Below are 21125 nucleotides of genomic sequence, written 5' to 3'. Positions count from 1 at the left end.
CTTCGTGTCCGCTCCCTCGCGGAATCCGGTATGGAAGAGAGCAGGGTGTTGGCGGCAGTGTCGTTAGACATAACCAACGCTTTCAACAACCTGCCCTGGGGAAAGGTAAGGGACGCCCTGATATACCATGGCGTCCCTCAATATCTCGTGGAGGTTGTCAAGTCCTATTTCCAGAATAGGGGCCTGGGGTACCGTGACAAGAGCGGTACCCAACGGGAGAGGGAGATGCATTGCGATGTCCCGCAGGGGTCCGTTCTGGGACCCCTCCTGTGGGACATCGCATATGACCGCATATTACGGACTACCCTCCCCCCCGGCTGCAATGTCGTCTGCTACGCAGACGACACGCTATTGCTAGCTGGGGGAGAAGACTGGGGGGAAGCTATCAGGATGGCGAACCTCGCGATGGCGCAAGTCGTGCGATCCATACGGAACATGGGCCTAAGGGTGGCTCCCAAGAAGACGGAGGCCATCTTCTTTCACGATGGCCTCCATGGGAGACCACCAATGACTCATATCAGGGTGGATGACATCCCCGTCCGACTGGAGAACAGTATGAAGTACTTGGGTGTCCAGTTGGACGGGAAATGGAGCTTCATCGACCACACTGATCGTCTGGCCGTGAAACTGGATAGGGTGGCAGCGGCCCTTAATCGGTTGCTGCCAAACTTAGGAGGACCAGACGATCGTGTGCGCCGCCTTTACGCAAACACCGTCAATGCGGTGGCCCTTTACGGGGCACCGGTGTGGGCGGGCGAGGCGGTGGCCACGAGGCGCATAAGAGATACCCTGCGAAGGGTCCAGCGCCGAGTGGCCATTCGCGTCGTCCGCGGCTACCGGACGGTGTCGCATGCGGCGGCCTCGGTGATGGCGGGTCTTCCGCCCATGGAGCTTGTAGCTCGTGCACACCAAAGGGTGCACGAGCGAGTTAAGGGGATCCTAGTCGGATGGTCGAACTCCGACGGATTTGCGCCCTCATCTGTGCGGAACTAAAATTGTCGATAATTATCGATAATTGTAGTTCTGCCATTACCGACAGCGTTATACATGTTACAGGGCAATAAAAAAGCGAATAAAAATTGTGTTCAATATATTGAAAAGACAACATCATATATTTCTATTATTCTATCGCTTTGCACGCGTATCAAAAAGTATCGAAGCGAAGTGTATAGATAACAATATATCATATGTGTGTCTGCCTTTATTACATGTTTCAACACAATTGTTCATATGTGTGAGCGTATTGCGCTTATAAATATCTATTACATATATGTAATTATATTTATATAAATATACTTATTTAGATAATCAAACATATATGTATATACTTATAATGTTTATATAAATAATACATTATTATTCCCAGCAAACACACATGTAACTGATATTTCCCGTTATATAACCAGAAAGTATCTGGAAAATATCATTGATATGTAACTAATTTATGTATATAATACATAAATGTGCTTTTGCTTTACATTTCATATATGTAAAAATAGCATAAAAGATACATAATTATATTATTATCTGATACGTATCATAGTTATACATAGTTACATAATAAGTAACATACATGTATGTTACATGTACTGCTAAAAATGTCAGCAACAAAAGTACTTCTCTGATATATCAGAGATATATCTATATAATGTAAATATATTTATGTTACATAATCATGCTACTATACTACATAATATCGTTTCACAGATAATGATACGTATCGGATAGTAGTATAATTATGTATCTTTTATATGCTATTTTTACATATATGAAATAAGCAAAAGCACATTTATGTATTATATACATAAATTAGTTACATATCAATGATACTTTCCAGATACTTTCTGGTTATATAACGGGAAATATCAGTTATATATGTGTATTTGCTGGGTATGATACATCATGTTATAACTCTGAGAGATATATGTTACATCTCCTATACTTGCTGGGTTATATAATCGTCGATTATATCAATTGGAAAAAATTGAACTGTATTAGATTGTAATTTACTAGAAAGTTACATTATAATATGCAGTTATATATATATATATATATGTATATATATATGGAGCATTCTATGTTAAGTGAGCAACTTTTATTGCAAGAAAGTCGACCTTTTTATTTTTATTGTTAACAACTAAATTTTATCCTTAACATCCCTACATTAAAACCAAGAAGTTACAGAATGTTATCTTTTACGGTTTAAAAATAGCATCTTATTCTATCTCGATATGTCAGATATGTGCTTAACCCCATACGAAGTGTTTGGGACTTTGCACGCATACATTGCATATAACTCAAAGAGTTTTTGTTCGGAATCTAAGCTCAGATGTTCAAAATTCCAAATGACAGATCAATTTTGCATGATTTTAATTCCACCATATTGTTAAGCGCACATCTAATATGGAGATAGAATAAGGTGTCATTTTTAAATTGTAATAAATAACATTTTAGTAAATAACATTTTTTTTGCGTTTTGGTTACTTTTCGCTACAGTGCACAAAATTTAAACGCAACAATGCATGATATGTTATTGTTAGATACGAGTAATCATCCGGTGCTTAAATATCATTAATAGCAATTTTTTCGCAATTATATAAAGAGTGTATATACCTTCTTAAAACTTATATAGATTTATATTTATATAAGCATCTATTTATATCATGTACCTCATCATATATTTTGTTATCGATGGTTTCGTCATCGGTTTTGTCATCGGTTTCGTCATTGATGGTTTCATCAGAACTTGATTCTTCGAAAATTAACTCTCTTAAAGATTCTAAATGAAGTTGAAGCTCCCCATAACTTGATCGATTGTTTTACTGCAATATATAAAATTGATAATATATTAATTATATATGATTTTTAATAAGGATCAAACATGTTTTTAAATTTTTTATGATGGATTCACTGATTATGTTTTATATGTATCATTAAAAATTGCACATTTATCATAGATACTGCAAATTATATAGGTCATCTTTTCCTGGTTGGTTTTCTGGAGAGCTAATTGCACTTATTAGAGCCAAGAAGAAAGCTCATTGCAATTATAAAGTCTGGCTCACTTACAAATTACCTCGAGTTTTCAAATGCTAGATCGAAATGCAGGGCTCTCTCCAGAAAGACTTGGAGCGACTACGTGCGGAGTATTGAATCTGCTATCTCTAGAGACGCAAGGGTTTTCTGGAGCTTTGTCAATAACATTCGGAACAAAAATTCGTCTCCCTCATGCATTCGAGCTGGTAATGATCTTGTTGAGAATGATCTGGCTATTGCGAACTCTTTTGCTGATTACTTTGAATCGGTGCACGCTCGGGATAGCTCCACATGCGTGGATTTTGTGTATGAGTCTGACTTGAGCTTAACAAATATTGATATGGGTATTGGAGAGGTCTTTGCGTATGTGAACGGGCTGGATACAGGTGCTAGCCCGGGTATCGACGGCATCCCACCGATGTTTTTTAAATCATGTAACTTCATTATGGCCAGAATACTATGGTTGATTTTTTGTAAATCGTTGTCATGCGGCACATTTCCATCTGCTTGGAAAACATGTATCGTAACCCCGATTTTTAAGGGTGGCGATGAGACCTTGACCTCCAACTACAGACCGATTAGCAAACAATGCATCATGCCAAAGATATTTGAAAATATTATAACCATGAAATTGTCACAGTTGCTAAAAAATATTATCATAAATGAGCAGCATGGTTTTATGAACTCGCGTTCAACAACTACCAATCTAATTCTCTATCACGACTACATTGTCACGGCTCTGGAAGAGGGCCTACAGGTGGATGCCGTTTATACCGATTTCAGTAAGGCGTTTGATAGCGTGAATCATGCGATCTTGGTTAGTAAACTGCGTGCTCTCGGTGTGGGTGGAAGTCTCTTGGAATGGTTGGCAAGTTTTATTTCGGACAGATCCCAGATCGTTAAACTCAATAACACCTATTCTCGCAACATATTGGTTGCATCGGGAGTCCCCCAAGGGTCACACTTGGCCTCTACTGTTTAATATTTTTATTAATGATATAAAGCAGGTATTTGCTCATTCCAGATTTCTGCTTTATACCGACGATCTTAAGGTCTTCAGAAGGGTCTCTAACCTGAGCGATGCTCTTCTGTTGCAGCGGGATCTGCGTGGTCTAGACTCTTGGAGTAAAAGAAATGGATTGGATTTTAATGTCGCAAAATGTCATGTCGTTCACATCAGTCGGAGAAGGGTTGGCTGCATTCATGAATATGATTTAAGCGGTACCCATCTCACTGCCGTTGACTCCATACGTGATCTCGGAGTAATTTTTAGCAGCGATCTATCTTTCGACAAACATATCTCTCATATTACAACGTCTGCTTTTAAAAAACTTGGCTTCATAAACCGTTCGTGTAAACTGTTTTGCGACGTGAAAACGCTTAGGCTTTTGTACTGCTCCATTGTTAAGCCGCAACTGGAATATGCCTCAATTATCTGGTCTCCCTTTTACTCGAGCCGGAGCGCCTTATTGGAGAAAATTCAACATTGTTTTCTTCGTAGGATTAGCTATAAGCTGGGGAAACCGATGAGCATCCTTGATCACGATTACGACCATGTGATGAAAGAAATGCATTTTATAACCTTAAAAGATCGTAGGGTTTTGTTGGACCTGGTCTTTATTTCTAGGATAGTGAATGGATCTATTGACTGTTCGGAATTGCTAGAGCGCATCGGGCTTCATGTGCCTGGTAGAACGCTTCGATCCAGTCAATTGTTTTCAGTGGAGGCTCATCGCACATCCTATGGTATGCATAAGCCGCTGAATCGCCTTTGCTCATTGGCTAACGATTTTGCGCCTCACATGGACTTCTTTAGTATGGATCCAGTTGCGATAAAAAGGGCCTTTACTCGTTGTGTTGCTTAATCAGACTCTTTATTGCGTTATTGTCTAGGCGTATTTAATTTAATTCATATCTCGCTATTTAATTTAATTGTATCTCGCTATTTTCGTGTTCTCTTGCGACTGTGCTTTCTTTTTATGTACTTTTTTTATGTATTTTTTTGTATACTAGAGGGATCTTTTCCCGTTAATGGAATTAAATTAAATAAATAAATAAATTATTAGACGTTGCGACGTCTTTTTCTCCCGACTCGATTAAAAGCCGGAAGAACGGAGCTTGGCCGTCGTCAAAACACAGGGGTTTTAATGTTTCCCGCGGCGGAACTAAGCTCGGGGTCGTCCCGCGCGTGCCGCAGCAGAACGCCAGCCGTGCTATTCGCGAGAGACTAGTTTTGGGCGCCAGATGCGGTCTTTCACCGCGTCAAACCACAAATCGCGAACCCAACGCAAAGTTTTGGCCGGGAATCCCGCTACGGGCTAACTAGCTCGCCTAACGGCAGAGGGGCAGGGTGGGGTTGCCGAAATTGCTCTAACGGAAGGAAATTACACTCTTTTCGCGATGTGATGAACACAGAAATGACGACACAGACATTTAAGTTCACAGTACTAAAGAAAAGCAGTACGCGATTTAGTTAAGCAAAGCAAAATAATGAAGTTTATTATAAACCAATGTAATAGAAATAAATATAAAAGAAAAACATAATAGCGGATGATAATCAGAGAATAAATTTAATATAACAAAAGATAATAAATAGAAGTTGAAGATAACAAAATATAACTGGAACCGATATTAATAATGAAGTATAATGGAAAACTATGAAAGTAATAAAGAAATGACTATAAAGACGGAAGATAATATACAAGACACAGTAAATCCAAAATTCTATACAAAAGAAAATATTTCGACGATTGAACACAGAGTTATATCCGCGACAAGCTTAAGTCCGAGATACGCGCATCGATAGCATAGAAGAATACGAAAGAATAACCGCGACCATACAAATAGACATTATCGAACTGACTTAGATCGCGAACAATCGGAAGTTCGGATCGGCGACGAGACTGGAGAGTGATACAATATCTGGATTAATCTATTTTTCGCGATCCGATGGGCGAAATTCACCGGTGAATCGAGGGCGCCGGAATTTGTCCGCGCGCTGTCTCTCTCACTCGCGCGCGTTCTCTCTCACTCGCGCGCGTTCTCTCTCACTCGCGCGCTCGACTGCGCTCGCTCTCTCGCTCGTAATCTCTCTCTAACGCGCTCGCCGGTGGTCGCGAACTGCGCTATCACTCTATTTCTGTCGAATTCCTCCGCGATGAGATTAACACAAGGTGACGTCCGGACACAGCCGGCTAACGCATACAACAACGAGATCCGACAAACATACGCACTAACAGAAGTAATATTAGAGAAAGACGCGACAACCGCGTAATATGAGACGCGACATATATGATCGAATCCCAGAGAGACGAAGATTTCGCGTTTATATTATTCACTTGCCCGAAGGTGCGAAAGTACTCGCCGCTTGACGTCGATCGCTCTTACACCAAATAGTTTCCCGAATAAGGCAGAGCCCACGCGACAAAACTTCACTAAATAAGACAATCGCGTCAGAACGGACGAGACTCGGATTAACACCGTGACAGACGTGATAATTATTCGATACGATTACGAAAGGGTAGCCTCACCGGTACTTCTCCCTTCGACTTGGTCCCTCTTGAGCTCGTCTCTATCGCCAGAATCGATCTCAGGTCGTCACACGTCTCGCCAAGTTGAGCGGTCGCACCAATCTGCCGGATCTATCGGCCCGAAAATCGACAGCTCGGTCAATGCTGCGCACGCGGGGTGCGTACGCGATAACCAATTACGGCGCCGTGCCGTCTATCGTCGTCGCGCGAGATTAGCAAGGCCGTACGGGGGTTCACAGCACCCCTCGTGATGGTGACAAAATATATTTATTCGCGCGGTATTTGCATGGGGTTTTGAGGCCCTCGCGACCTCGCGCCGCGGGCCTCCCCGCGGTGGCCTTGTGTCCAGTATCCGACGGAGCGGTAACCCGCGGGAGGAAAGTTATCCTCCCGGTCTGGGGCCCTTCCGGCGCCTGTTGTCGGGCGCCTCACTGGATTTCCTGTCAGTAGATTGTCAAGGCCGAATTCCTACGTGACGCTCTGTATTTGCTTCCTTCTTTGTTGTTAGGAAGGGCAGTTCTTACGGTTCTCGGCGGTATGTTTATCTTGCTAATCTCTCCAACCGCGGCTGTCTCTTTCCTGCGACGACAACACCTCTCTCTCTCTTTCTCCAGCGACAATATTCTCTCTCGGTCAGGCTCCCAAAAATAAAGTAAAATACACGCGAATTAGTAACAATTGATACTGTGTTGCTCAGTCTCTCTGGGATTTTCGGTTTCGCTCTCTCTCTCTCGCTCTCTCGCGATTAGCGCGACCGCTTGGCTTTTTTTGCCCCGCGATTAGGCTGGGGCGGACGCGCGTCGTGACGACCACGTCACAACGTATACACAAATATAAAAAAGATTAACAGAAAAATATAGTAGTGATACTAGGCGGGTTCTAACCCATGGGGTAATGAGGGGGGTGAGGAACGAAGGGAACCCGTGGCGCGGGGGAATGACGTCAAGCGGGAGAGGGGGAATGACGTCACACGAGGAGGAGAAAGCGTCCGCGATTTAGGTGCCGGTCCGCGAGGGGCCCGCGGGTAGGGGGAGGCGTCCGCGAGGTTACGGTCTGCGAGGGGTCCGCGGGGAGAGGGGAATCCGCGAATCACGCGGTCTTTCGTTCGTGTGGCTTTGTTGGCGAAAGGTCCGCGGGGATAGAGAAACGCGAAGGAGAGCGCGAGGCGCACGCGAGAGAGATATCGCAAGAGAATGATGACGCACGCGAAGGAGAGAGATAGCGTCCGCGAGATAGTGCGAGATGGAGAGGTAGCGCAAGAGAGGTGTTGCAGCGAGGCGCATGCGAGCGCAAGGAAGATAACGCCTGCGAGATAGTGCGAGATGGAGAGAGAGGTAACGCAAGGCGCACGCGAGCGAGATATCGCAAGAGAGGCGTATATGCAAGAGCGAGAGATGTTGCGAGTGATGATGCAGCGAAGGAGAGCGCTAGGCGCACGCGAGAGAGAGATGACGCACGCGAAGGAGAGAGATAGCGGTCGCGAAATAGTGCGAGATGGAGAGGTAGCGCAAAAGAGGTGTTGCAGCGAGGCGCATGCGAGCGCAAGGAAGATAGCGTCTGCGAGATAGTGCGAGATGGAGAGAGAGGAAACGCGAGGCGCACGCCAGCGAGATATCGCAAGAGAGGCGTATATGCAAGAGCGAGAGATGTTGCGAGTGATGATGCAGCGAAGGAGAGCGCGAGGTGTTCGCGAGAGATTTAAAAAATTTTTTATACTTATAATAATATTTTTAACAATAATTTAATATTTTTTATGCTATTCTTAATATTAGGGATGCAAGGAGAGGAATTATTCTAAAATAAACTATTAATTTTTTAATATTTAAAATAATATTAAAGTCAACGTCTGTTCATATAACGAATTATAACATGCAAATTTCGATCGAACCTCAATCAACCACCTTCGAACCACTTTCGAACCACGTTCGTACCTCGATCAACCACCTTCAAACCACGTTCGTACCTCGATCAGCACCTTCGAACCACTTTCGAACCACATTCATACCTCGATTAACCACTTCAAACCACCTTCGAACCATGATCGAACCACCTTCGAACCACATTCGAACCATGTTCGTACCTCGATCAACCACCTTCAAACCACTTTCGAACCTCAATTAACCACCTTCGAACCTCGATCAACCACCTTCGAACATCGATCGAACATCAATCAACCACCTTCGAACCTCGATCGAACATCAATCAACCACATTCAAACCTCGATTGACTACATTTAAAAATTATAACATAAGAATGCTGTCGCATACTGAAATTAATACGAGCACGTGCGGACATATAATACTTGTATGCGTATGAGGAAAACGAGAGAACAAACAGAATATTATTTCAATAATAAAAATTTATTTAATAAAAGGGTGTGGTGATTCATTGCGGTGATTCGACCACGAATTAAATGTTTTAAATACATTTTGCAAAGCACAATTTTTTACATGCTTTTCACAACGTAGGCTATATGTAGGATCTAATTCGCTCAAGGCAGGAATATCTTCATAGTTTGCATCCAAGGTCTCAATAGTGAAACCGTTTCTCGCGTCGTCCAATATATCGGTCAACCATTCTTGCTTTTCAAGTTTATGTACACGAGAGATGATGATTCTTCTTCTTCTTGTATCGCGCCAGCGATAGCTGATGTAATCAAACGCTGAACCATGCTATATTGAACGTTTCCATCTTCCCATTGCAATCCATGGTGATTTCTGATCAACCATGAGGCTTGACGTCTTTCAGATTGCGTGAGTACACCCCATGGTACGGAGCATGCGAAAAAATAATGTGAAACAATGAATCCTCTTCTCAGAATCGCCGCTTCCTTCACGATAAATCGTTTATTGAGAATAAATCCTTGTAGATCCACAAACGTCAGTACAACCATTTTGTTGCAAGAATGTTGGACCACTGACGTCGATTGTTAAAAATCTCAATCATTTATATTACATCGGAGGAGGGGATAATTGCTGATTAAGTAATTTTACGAACTACGTTGGTCAACGGACAATATTCGACAACACGATCGTGCAAGATGAGACAATTGGCTGTAGTATTTGCCGGTACATCTTCCTTACATTCAAACTCTATTCTCACGTCCACGGTAGAATTTTTGACAGATTCATTTTGTCACGAGCAATCAATAACTGCTAGAGGACCGCAATGTAGAAATTTTGCGACAGTTAACACATTTTCAATATCACACCCATAATAAGATTTGCGAAAACGAGAATACATGTCAAACAAGAGGGCAAATCTATTTTTTTCAAAATCTAAATTTAAATCATCGTAGGGATAAGATTCCGAATTTAGATAGAGCTTAACGTTGGTTAATTTACAATGATCGAATACAGTAACATCTTTTGCCATGACATTTTTTCTACTAGTCTGCAGTGCAAAGATCACATATCGCGTCTTTTCCAGCTGAGAGGCGGTTTTCACAGTCCACGAATGCTTGGTTGTACTATGTAGCAGAGGAAATTCGTATAGATCCCAAGCGCGAAAACTCATGTTTAAGAATCGCCCGCTTTCCAATGCTTATAGCAAGGACAGTTTATTGACCTCATTCAATAGTACATGGGGCATACGCCATTGTATCTTGAGTAATTCAATAGCAGCTTCCGCAGGTCCATACAGACAATTGTTGTCGTTGTGCGAACGTATCAAAATTAATTCGTGGCGGGCATTAATCACAACTCGCTTGTAATCTTCGCAAAATCCCAATAGCATGTTGAGCGGCACGCAAAAGTTGAACATACAACTTTCGTTACATGACCCATTATGTGTCATATCCCATCCAGCATTTTTCAAGATTTTACTTCTCTCGGTTGTTAAAGAGACATAATTTTTCATCGTGGAAGTTATTCCAACATTTCTATTGCGATCAATCTCCACACCATCGAGTTCATATCGAATTTCATCAAACATGAACGCAACACAATTATTTGTTAATATCATCATTTCATTTGTATCTATTTTGGATATCATCAACTTTCCCTCAACATACAAAAAGCTTTCGCACGGTAACGTGTACAAATCCTGGTGGTATATAGGTATCCGTATCTCGTTGCTATGTCCAAGCGATGTGTTGGCGTATGGATTGTACGTATGTGTCTCAACCTTGACGATACGATCATCAAAGACTGGCTCACCACCAATATTCAAAATGTCAATCATTTTTTCGTACGATGAATCCCAATGATTTTAAAAATTCGCGATTCAATGCGCTGAGTTTCTTTTTAATGTAACGAGATCTCTGATTAGTGTCACTTGATACCGCAGTCGTCGCAGTCACTGCAGCTGCTCTCGCAAAAGTATTGTCCCTCGTAAAATTATTGTCTCTCACGTGCTCCGTATCATTTAGCACAAGCATCACACACTAATTTTGTCGACGCCGTACGTGCAATCTTACAGTAATTTCCTCCTCGAAAATCCAGCAATCGTCCTTCTTGATCAACAATACGTATCGTTAAATCAGTAATGCTCCGTACGACGATCGGGAGATAAATGATCTGTGCAGGCGTTTCCGATATCTTATATCCTGGCGGCACGCTCGGTGAAAATTCATGTATCGTGTGTACGCGCTTGTCATTACTGTACGCACCAGTGGTGACGCTACATTCTATACGAATAATATTCACACTAATAATATTTATAGGTAAATCCGAATCATGCCATTTTTGAGGTTGCAATATACGATTTGACGAGAATCCCATTAGCGATCCTATATTGTATGGTTTATTAAAGTTTATTCTATATATGCATTTGATTTCGCTCTTTAGAGTATTATGATTGGCGCGAAGCACTATTGCATCTTCATTCTGCTCTTTATTGGAAGAATATTGTGAAATTGCACGTCTCAGATACTCATCTATAGCTTGTAATTCGTATGATCCCTCGGGTATCGTAATTTCCTTGTCATTGTTATCAAAGTAAAATTTATTATTCTTAGAATTCACATTCGGTATCGTATGATAAGTTTCAAAGTCTGTTAAACCGAGCTCGTAATCACCATTCGATAAATCTATAGTTGGAAAGTAGCTTACAGCGAGAACACTACTTTTGCCAGTCAACGTTAGTGTTAGGGACATGTTGTCAAACTGAATCGCGATGGCAGATTGTCAGGTTTTATATCAATGTTTGAAGTAATTTTAGACACAATTGTCCACAATTATTCTGATTATAATTTTGATAGGATGTGTGATTGTATTCTATTTTCGTAACATTTAAATATTGCACCAATTCTTTGGGTGGTTGAAGATTACCAAAACTATCGAAATATATTGCTCGATTTCCTCTCTTTACATATGCTACCCGATGGGTACCGGAACCATCAACGTCATCCAAATTTACAATACCGCTTTCATTTTGTCGTATTCCGCTTATCGGTAAATTATTGCGCATGAAAACACCTCTAAAGAATGGTATACGCATACGTCTTGCCAGTTGATGCAATTGTACATGTTACACCCACAGGCATTTTTAATGTTTTTTTTTACGTTTTTTTTTCTTAGTTGAGAATCCCTGTCCACGCTTGTATGGAGCGAGATAAACTCCACGACCTTCCATAGCGCGATTATGATGTTGCATTTCTTCAAGCTGACGTTGCGCAGCCTTGCTATCATTCACAGCCTTTGCGACTCCCGCTACTCCACCGGCCAACGAATCGAGAACTCCCAACAATGGTAAAATTGGCAAGATACCACCACGCTTCGCCACAAGCAGTATTCGTTTCTTCTTCTTTTTCGAAGATTTTTGCACCTTTATACCCATACCGAATTTTGTCTTTGCTTTCATAGCTGCCCAAACAGTCGTAGCGGCTGCTCTTTCACCAAGAGTCGAATCTCTCGCAGTAATACGTTTTCGCGCTTTCGCAGCGAGTATATTATCAGCAACGTGTCGTTCTCTGAGGGCGTTGCTTCGAGAATACGCAATGTCGTGCTCGCGACACGCGGCATCCAATGGATTAATACCTCGATCACCTCTAGCCAATCGCTTTTTCAAATGAGTCCCCGGACCGCAAAACTGATAACCGGGAATATGTAATTCGATAGGAAGTGCGTTTATAGCACGATTAAACAGACCACTACCCTTTACAATTCTCGCCGACATTCGCCACAATTTTTTATCAACGGCGCTGGACCGTCGATATGTGTTCGTTGCCACGGCAAATTATAATGTCACATGCATCGACGATATTGTTGAACCTCCGAATTAGCTTTTATATATTCGGAAAACTTGTCCCACAATAGTTCCACGTAATCGCCAAAGTTTTGCAGTAAAACAATCTTGGGAATAAACTTCAACTGTTCGGCAGTAAGCTCGAGAATATCAGTCTTAACCGACAGATAGAGCAACATTTTCAATACTGAGCTGTTTTCACCCGATGCATCGCTATAAATAGACCCTCCACGACTCATTCGTCTGATTCGAGAGCAAACATGCGGTTCGTTCGGCAAGCGACGATAATCAAAGTTACAAATTTCGATGACAAAACGCGGTTAATGTCGGATAAAGAAATACGCAGACATGGAAACATGCTACCAAATACTATACGTGGTATCATCTGCGGTCCTTTAAATTGTGGTAAAACTAACGCGTTGATTAGTTTGATAGAAAGCCCGCACGGCGTTTGCTTCGAGAACGTGTACGTATACTCGAAATCGCTTCAACAACCGAAATATCAATATTTGGAAAATTTGCTATCACCGATAGAAGAAATTGGTTATTTTACATTCTCTAAAGGCTCATCTACACGACAAGGCGTACAGGCGCGGCGCAAGTGCGCAGGCACAGGCACGAACGTAGGCGCAAGATATATGCGCCATGTTCGTCTACACGGAATCGCACAACGCAGGCGCGAAGCAAGCGCAAAACGCGGAATTTAAACGTGTAGTCGTGAATGTCGTGATCAGTGCTGTTGTGTAAACATAAATGCAGTTAATATGGAATCTGATGAGAAGAAGTTTTTTATTCTCATCGCGTGCGGAGTATATATTGTGCTTTATCATCAACTTCTGCTACACAATACTCAGAGATATCGCGGACGTGGCAGGGGACGTAGGAGATGGTGGATTCGACCAGTAAATCGACGAAGAGAACAGCAAGGATTCTACCATAATCTTGTATCAGAAACCCAGCTGGCAGATCATGAAGAATTTTTTGCTAACCTTCGAATGTGGCCAGAGCAATTTGAATTTCTACATAACATCGTATGTCCATTGCTTGAAAGGCAGACAACTGTGATGAGAGAGCCTCTACCATCGAAACTGAGGCTAGGAATGACATTGATGTGAGTATAGATTATCTTCATGGTCATTGTTTGTAACATCGTATATCCGAAATTATTTTATTGTTGTGCTTTCATATGTATGTTCAAATATTGCGTAAATCTCTTTTTAGGTTTCTTGCTCAAGGTGGAACAGTTCAAAGCTTGCATAATATGTTCCGTGTTGGTAAGAGCACAGTACATCAGATCATTAAAGAGACCTGCAAGGCAATATGGGAGAAGCTGCAGCCTATTTACCTGCCTCAGCTAACCAGAAACGATTTTGAAAGAATTACTGCAGAATTTTTTGATGTGTGGCAACTTCCTAATTGCGTGGGTGCTATTGATGGAAGGCATATGCGCATTAAAGCACCACCTATGTCAGGCAGTGAATTTTACAATTATAAGGGATTTTTTAGTGTTGTTCTTTTAGCAGCAGTAGATGCCCATTACAAATTCACTTGGGTGGATATTGGACAGTATGGTAGGTGTGCTTGCTACTATTGGCACTATTTAAAATGTCAAATTTAAAGGATCTGATTGCAATTGTATCTGTGTCATTATGTTTTAGGATCCATAAGTGATGGTGGAGTTTGGTCAAACTCTGACTTTGGACAAGCTTTGTATTATGACGAAGTTGACCTACCACTGGACAATCCTCTTCCTGGAACTGACATCCCCTTTCCACACTTTTTTGTGGGTGATGAAGCTTTCCCCTTAAAGAAGTATCTTATGCGTCCCTTTTCTGGAAGGATGCACCACGTACTGCCAGATGAGCAGCGAATTTTTAATTACCGTCTATCTCGAGCACGGCGTGTATCAGAAAATGCTTTTGGTATACTGACAATGCGGTGGCAGGTTTTGAATTCACCTTTAGTGTGTTCTGTGGAAAAAGCCGAAGACATTATCAAAGCCTTGGTGTGTCTGCACAATATGTTAATGGACAATGAAGATAATGGTTACGTAAACCCTGTAGAACTGGAATTGGAGTTACCAGATGGCAACATTCAGGCAGGAGCTTGGAGAACTGCTCAAGTGACTGAAAATTACTTTCAAAGACTTGGTAGAGTAGGAGCAAATAGGGCAGCTTCAATAGTGTATGGTATGAGAGAATACCTTGCTAAATACCTAGTTTCAGACATAGGCACTGCTCAGGCACCCTGGCAATTTGAGCGAGCATTTCGAGGTACCCATTTAAATTTACCACAATAAATTCAAGTTTTTTAAATTTTATTTTTATTTTTTTGTTTTATTTTATTTTAATATAAAATATTTAAATTAATTTACATTAATATTAATATTAATAATAATATTAATATTAATATTATTTTTAATATTTATATTTCAATGTAGCTTTCAAGAGAAAATGTTTTATTATTTATTATTACGTTCAACTTGTCAGTCGTCGCAAATATCCTGAAAAAAAACTTAATGTATACTTAATCAATTAATGTATACAAGTGTGCAATTATTCGACACAATGTGTGATAATTAAAAAATAACTCTTCGAGAGAGGTCTGATTATCATTTCTACTTAAAATAGGAAGAGATTTAATGCGAAGAGATTTTTGATGTGGCTTCCAATTCTTCCATCTTTCTGTACTTAGTAAATGTAAACGATGTTTCTTGTAAACATTTATTGTGCGCGAACTCATGTATTGTAAAATTCTATTTGTATTAATAATGCCCATCGAAATGACTCTGTATGTACGATTGTACAAATCTCTACACGAATCCGAGAATCCATAGATATAAGTATTCGAAAAACTGAAACGAGTTAAAAATATTATATAAAATCCATGAATCTACTCACATTCGAAAAAATGCTAATAGATATTAGAGTTGCAATCGAGTATTCTAAAATTCGAGACTAAGAATGTAAAAATCAATTAATGTATACAAGTGTGCAATTATTCGACACAATGTATGATAATTAAAAAATTTTATAGTATAGTAATCTATGATGTAGAGAGGAGTCATAGATAGAACAATTTAAAGATTTTAAGTTTTAGTCTTTAGAATTTTAATGTTAAATGGAATATCCGATCAAAAGAATTAAGAGACCCTACCAAAGAAAAAATTGGAAAAATTAATTGTAAGAAATCAAAAATATCCAGAGATGTGAGGATTGAAAACTATAAGATTGAAAAGTTTAGGGATTTGAAAATTGGATAGATTAGGATTTTAAAGAGCAAAAGATCCAAGGGGTGAAGCTACGTAAATGAAGAATGCAGATACACAGATCAAAATAACAAAGAAAAATCTAAGGATTCAAGGATCTAAAAATGTATTTTTTAGCTATATTATATGTATTAATTATTACGTTATTGCGAATGAAAAGTCTGTTTTAGTTACCTTTACATGTCTAAAAATTGATTGGCAAAATTACATAAGTCCCATTCTAGAGCAGTTAATAAATGCGCAAAAGTAATTAGTTATGTTTACACTTAAATAAATGTAAAATCAAAATCTATATGTATTATAAATAATTATTTATGAAACACACAAAGATTGCTTTTCATCGAAATTACTTTCATATATTTAATCTAAAATAAGATCATTTCGTAATTTAATATACATGTCATCTATTATGTATCTCATTACTGCAAATAAATTACAAAAATTTAGACAATGTAAAACGAGCAAATTGGTTAAGATAATTACACATTATTAATTTCACATAATTTATTCAATATAAAAGTCATACAAAACAAATTCAATTTAATAAGTGTTAATACTAATACTAAAGAAATGTTGTTCTGCTTCGCAAAACGAGATATAAATATATATCTCTATATTCAACAAAATGTAAAGTGTTTACACTTTTTAACATTTTTAAACTTAAAATTGAGTCCTCAATTAACATAAGTAAAGGAACATATTATTTGGTATTTATCACAGCAGATAAAACTAGAGGAACCAGTCTTTTCTTTGTTAAACAAGTTAAAATAAAGAGAAATCCTCAATTAACATAAAAGTAAATATTTTAGTATTTGTACTAAATAAAAAAATTAAATTAAATTAAAATTAAATAAAATTAAATAAAATTAAATAATAATTTTAATAATAAATTTTTTTAGGCACCCTGGCAATTTGAGCGAGCATTTCGAGGTATCCGTTTAAATTTACCACAGTAAATTCAAGTTCTTAAAAAAAAGTATTAAAAGTATTTAGTACTAAAAGTACTAAATTTTGTACTTGGCTATCACAGCTGCATTAAATCAATTTAATGCAGCTGTGATAACCAAGTACAAAATTAATGTAATGCTAATATATTTAATTATCAACACGAGGAGTTTCAGATTCATAATCCTCTGAATGTTTTTTAGTGTATTCTTTCACAACTGCCATCATATCCATGACACATGACACCCGTTCTTCCTCAGGTACTCTGTTAAGTGCAACGGCTAGAAAACCTAACATTGCTTTCATATCTGATGACATATTAGGGCAATCAGGATGGGATGCTGGCTGCATTGGCTGTAATGGTGTAAACCTTTCAAGGGCTGCACCCAGAGATGCAGCCAAAAATGAAACATCTTTTGATGACTGAGAAAGTACGTCATTTGTCTTCTCAGAATTCCGCTTCCTCTTCTTGATAGGATCCTTTGGAGGCACTGTCTTGGCTGGATGAATAGAGGCCGCCATAGTTTTCAGAATTGCTACTGAGGCGGTATCTTCTGATGATTCCTGAATTGCACATTCCTTTCCATCTATTTCATAGGATATGTTGGTTCCAGTTGTATTACTTATTTCTGATTCCAAACCTATAAAACAAAAATAACTACCTTCAATGAAATTTCATTATGTTGAATTAAAAGTAATATTTAGTTGAAAATAAATTTAGAAAGACTTACTGGATGAAGGAGATGAGCACAAGTAATTGAGGTCTGAGTTCCATATAGGCGAAAGTGAAGATTGTTTACCTAAGGAACAACGCAAATTCAAAGAGGAGAATTTAGTTGATTTGCAGATAATACAATATTTTATACAAGTTAAAAACAGGGGATTATTGCCCACCTTGAACAGCAGGTGATTGAGATCGATTAGTTGAGAACTCAGGTCGAACAGCCAACCGTTGAAAATTTGAACTTGTTCTGTGAAAAGTCATATCATTCTTTAACTTCTAATTAGGTTCAGTTAACATGAATGATACGTACTGTCGAGCTATAATATGATCCACAAGAAATAGAAGGTCATTGTAAAAGATCCAAGTAGACTGATAGATAGGCGTGCCAGCCCCTGCTCCTGATCTTGGCATTGACATTGCAACCTTTTTTCTTTCCTTTCCAAACTTTTCACGGAGACGATGGAAAAGTTTTTCTGCTTGCAAACCTGAAAACAGAATGAAGTCAGATCATATAATTGTTTAACCTATACACATGTCTCAAATGTACTTACTAGTGAGTGCTGGCATCATCGCTGCCCCAATAGTTGCCCAAGTGAGGGATTTATCTTGGCACTTGCTATAGCCCTTGCTTCTTTTTACGTACAGTTGTGTATTGGGGCGTACAAAGTGAATGAATGTACGGATATATATCGCACGTTCTTCTGACACATTGTTCCCTATTGCATTACCTTCGTCCTCATTATTATTATAATAATCTTCTTCATTCATGTTTTACAATGTTCACAGTTCACACTCTGATAAAGCCGGAGACGATACGTGAGCGACCTAAACCGACTTAACCCTTGAAAACAGTCGGCGTGACGCGGGCGCAGGCGTTGGAAATAAAATTAATTTATTTCCCTTGCGTCGCTGCGCCGCGCCGCTACGATCGGGAACAATTCTCTTGCGCCTGCGCCTGTGCCTGCGCTCTTACGCTATCTTACGCCTTGTCGTGTAGATGAGCCTTAATAATAGCGATGTCATTCCACCGAGTGAGGCGCTTCCGAATTCCATTTTTATCTTTGATGACGTGGCGTGCGACAAGCAAGATACGATAAGAGAGTACTTTGCAATGGGACGACACTCGAACGTCGACTGTTTCTATCTTTGTCAAACGTACGCCAAAATACCCAAGCATCTTATACGCGACAATGTAAATTTATTAATTTTATTTAAACAAGACGGGACAAACTTGAAACATGTATACAATGATCATGTAAATACAAACATGTCTTATCATAATTTTCGCGCTTTTTGTCAGAAATGTTGGCAACACAAATATGGATTCGCGGTGATTGACAAGGACAGTCCACTGACTAATGGACGATACAGAAAGAGATTTAATGAATTTGCAATACCGCAAAACAATTAGTCGCTATCAACACATCGAGCAACGTCTTTATTGAACGTAACATGATGAATAACGATCGTGAAAAGATTGTGAGAGAGATTGTGAAAACGAGCGACTCAATCCGTAAAAAATATCGTTCCTTGAAAACTGGTAAAATGGAGGAGAACGATGCATTGGAGAGGCATTTTAAACCAATCTCCGAACCTCTGAAACAGCTTGTCGAAAATACAGTCGATGTTGAGTCTGATGAAGAAAAGATTGAATCATTGAGTATGCTTGGAGAGAAAAAAGAGGCTAAAACAAAGCGATTAAATACATCATTGAGCGATATAACTTCTACTCCGAAGCGATTCAAACACAGGCGAATGCAACAATTATCAGATGCAGCTACTTCTACTCCGATACAAGATGTACAGCCGAGGCAAATATTGCCCGATAAGAGGTCTACCGAGGAAATTTTTGAGACTACACCAGAATCGCTTGTGACATCAGTTCGACATTTATTACAAACGTCCGATGGTCAAAATTCATTGCAAAGTCGCTTGGGTCCACTTGCCCAAAAATATGCGGCCGCTATATTGACTCAAGATAAACATTCCAAGACGGATTACGTATACGGTGTTAAATTTACCGAAAAAGGAATGATGCTCGGTGATAAAAATTTCGATGTCGATAAAAATGATAATATAATTGTTAATGGAACAAAATACATGGGAACAGCAGGTCTTTATGAGTTAATTTTCAAGAGAATTCCCGACGATGAAATATACACCGAGAATGTGTGTGAGACTTGCAGAAATACAAAAGTATGTTAATAACAACAAATGCACATAGACGAAATTGCAATGTGAAACAACCTGTATTAGGTAACAAGGGACACAAGTATAAATACATAATCGCCCCATTATTTGCTGGTAAAAAATTTGGAAAAGGTATACCGCGTGCTATGACCTTAAACAATAATAAGATTGATTACGTGCATTGGAATGATCCCAATGAGTTGGTAGATCGTTTGCGGTTGCTCGAAGCTTCGCGTCAAGCCGGCAACAATGCCCACGGCAATGAAATATTGTCGATTATCGAGGAACTTTACGAGGCTGGTATTATTATAAAATAAGCTATACATCCACGATACGAGTCATTCTATCATTATTGTTGGTGTTGGTGAAATGTCGATTAATAAATTTGGACTATCGTTGGGAACGCCGGATAATTCATACTATCGATGTAATACATTACTGAGAAATTACGTGCGTGATAACGCTCTGTGTCGGACAGCCTCAGGTTTTGACGCAAGGTCGCGCAAGATACAACGTGTAGCGCAACCGGAAGCAGATAATGATGCCGCCAACAAAGTATATGTGGACATTGTTATCAAGCAATTGAGAGATCAACAGAAAGAAATTGAGAAAAAAATAATCAGGCTCGAAAGGAATATGCTGGCGCTATTATTAACGCTGGACGAGAGAATGCTTCGTAATACAACACGCTCTACTGAGTCAGCAAAAGATGCATAAAGGTGGATGAATCATGTCAAACACCTCTGAAAAGCAGCTTCTCGTGGATGAATTGCATGCTTCAGTAAGAAAAAATTTCCCACGTAGACGCGTCATAGTACGCGGATATGATGACCTGTGGCAGGCTGACGTGGTCGAGATGCGTCCTTATGCGCGATCCAATAAAGGCTACAATTATATACTCACTGTTATCGATGTGTTGAGCAAGTATGCGTGGGCTGTACCGCTCAAGAGTAAAGGCGGAAGCGAGATGTCGGAAACGATTTCAAAGATAATTCGAGACGGTGGAAGATGTCCGGAAAATTTTCAAACCGATAGAGGAAAAGAATTTTACAACGCAAATGTGCAAAAACTCTTGAAGAAACATAACATTAATCATTATTCGACGTACTCTGTCATGAAGACCGGTCGTGGAAAGATTTAACCGTACTTTAAAGAACAATATGTGGAAAATGTTTACGCTTAATGGAAATTACAAATGGGTCTACGCGTTACCTCAGCTCGTTGCGGAATATAATGCGCGAAAACA

General features: G+C 39.7%; 1 pseudogene; it reads left to right on the top strand.

Moving 5' to 3' along the window:
* The first annotated feature begins 19141 nt into the window (after positions 1–19141).
* Positions 19142–20596, top strand: LOC145938703 (uncharacterized; annotated as a pseudogene).
* The last annotated feature ends 529 nt before the right edge of the window (positions 20597–21125 follow it).

Source organism: Prenolepis imparis, unplaced genomic scaffold (genome assembly GCF_030444845.1).
Source record: "Prenolepis imparis isolate NDT839.2.m4 unplaced genomic scaffold, iyPreImpa1.0 SCAF_7, whole genome shotgun sequence".
NCBI classification, from domain to species: Eukaryota; Metazoa; Arthropoda; class Insecta; order Hymenoptera; family Formicidae; genus Prenolepis; species Prenolepis imparis.
Note: the sequence above shows the minus strand (reverse complement) of the source record. Positions and strands in the feature narration are given on the sequence as shown.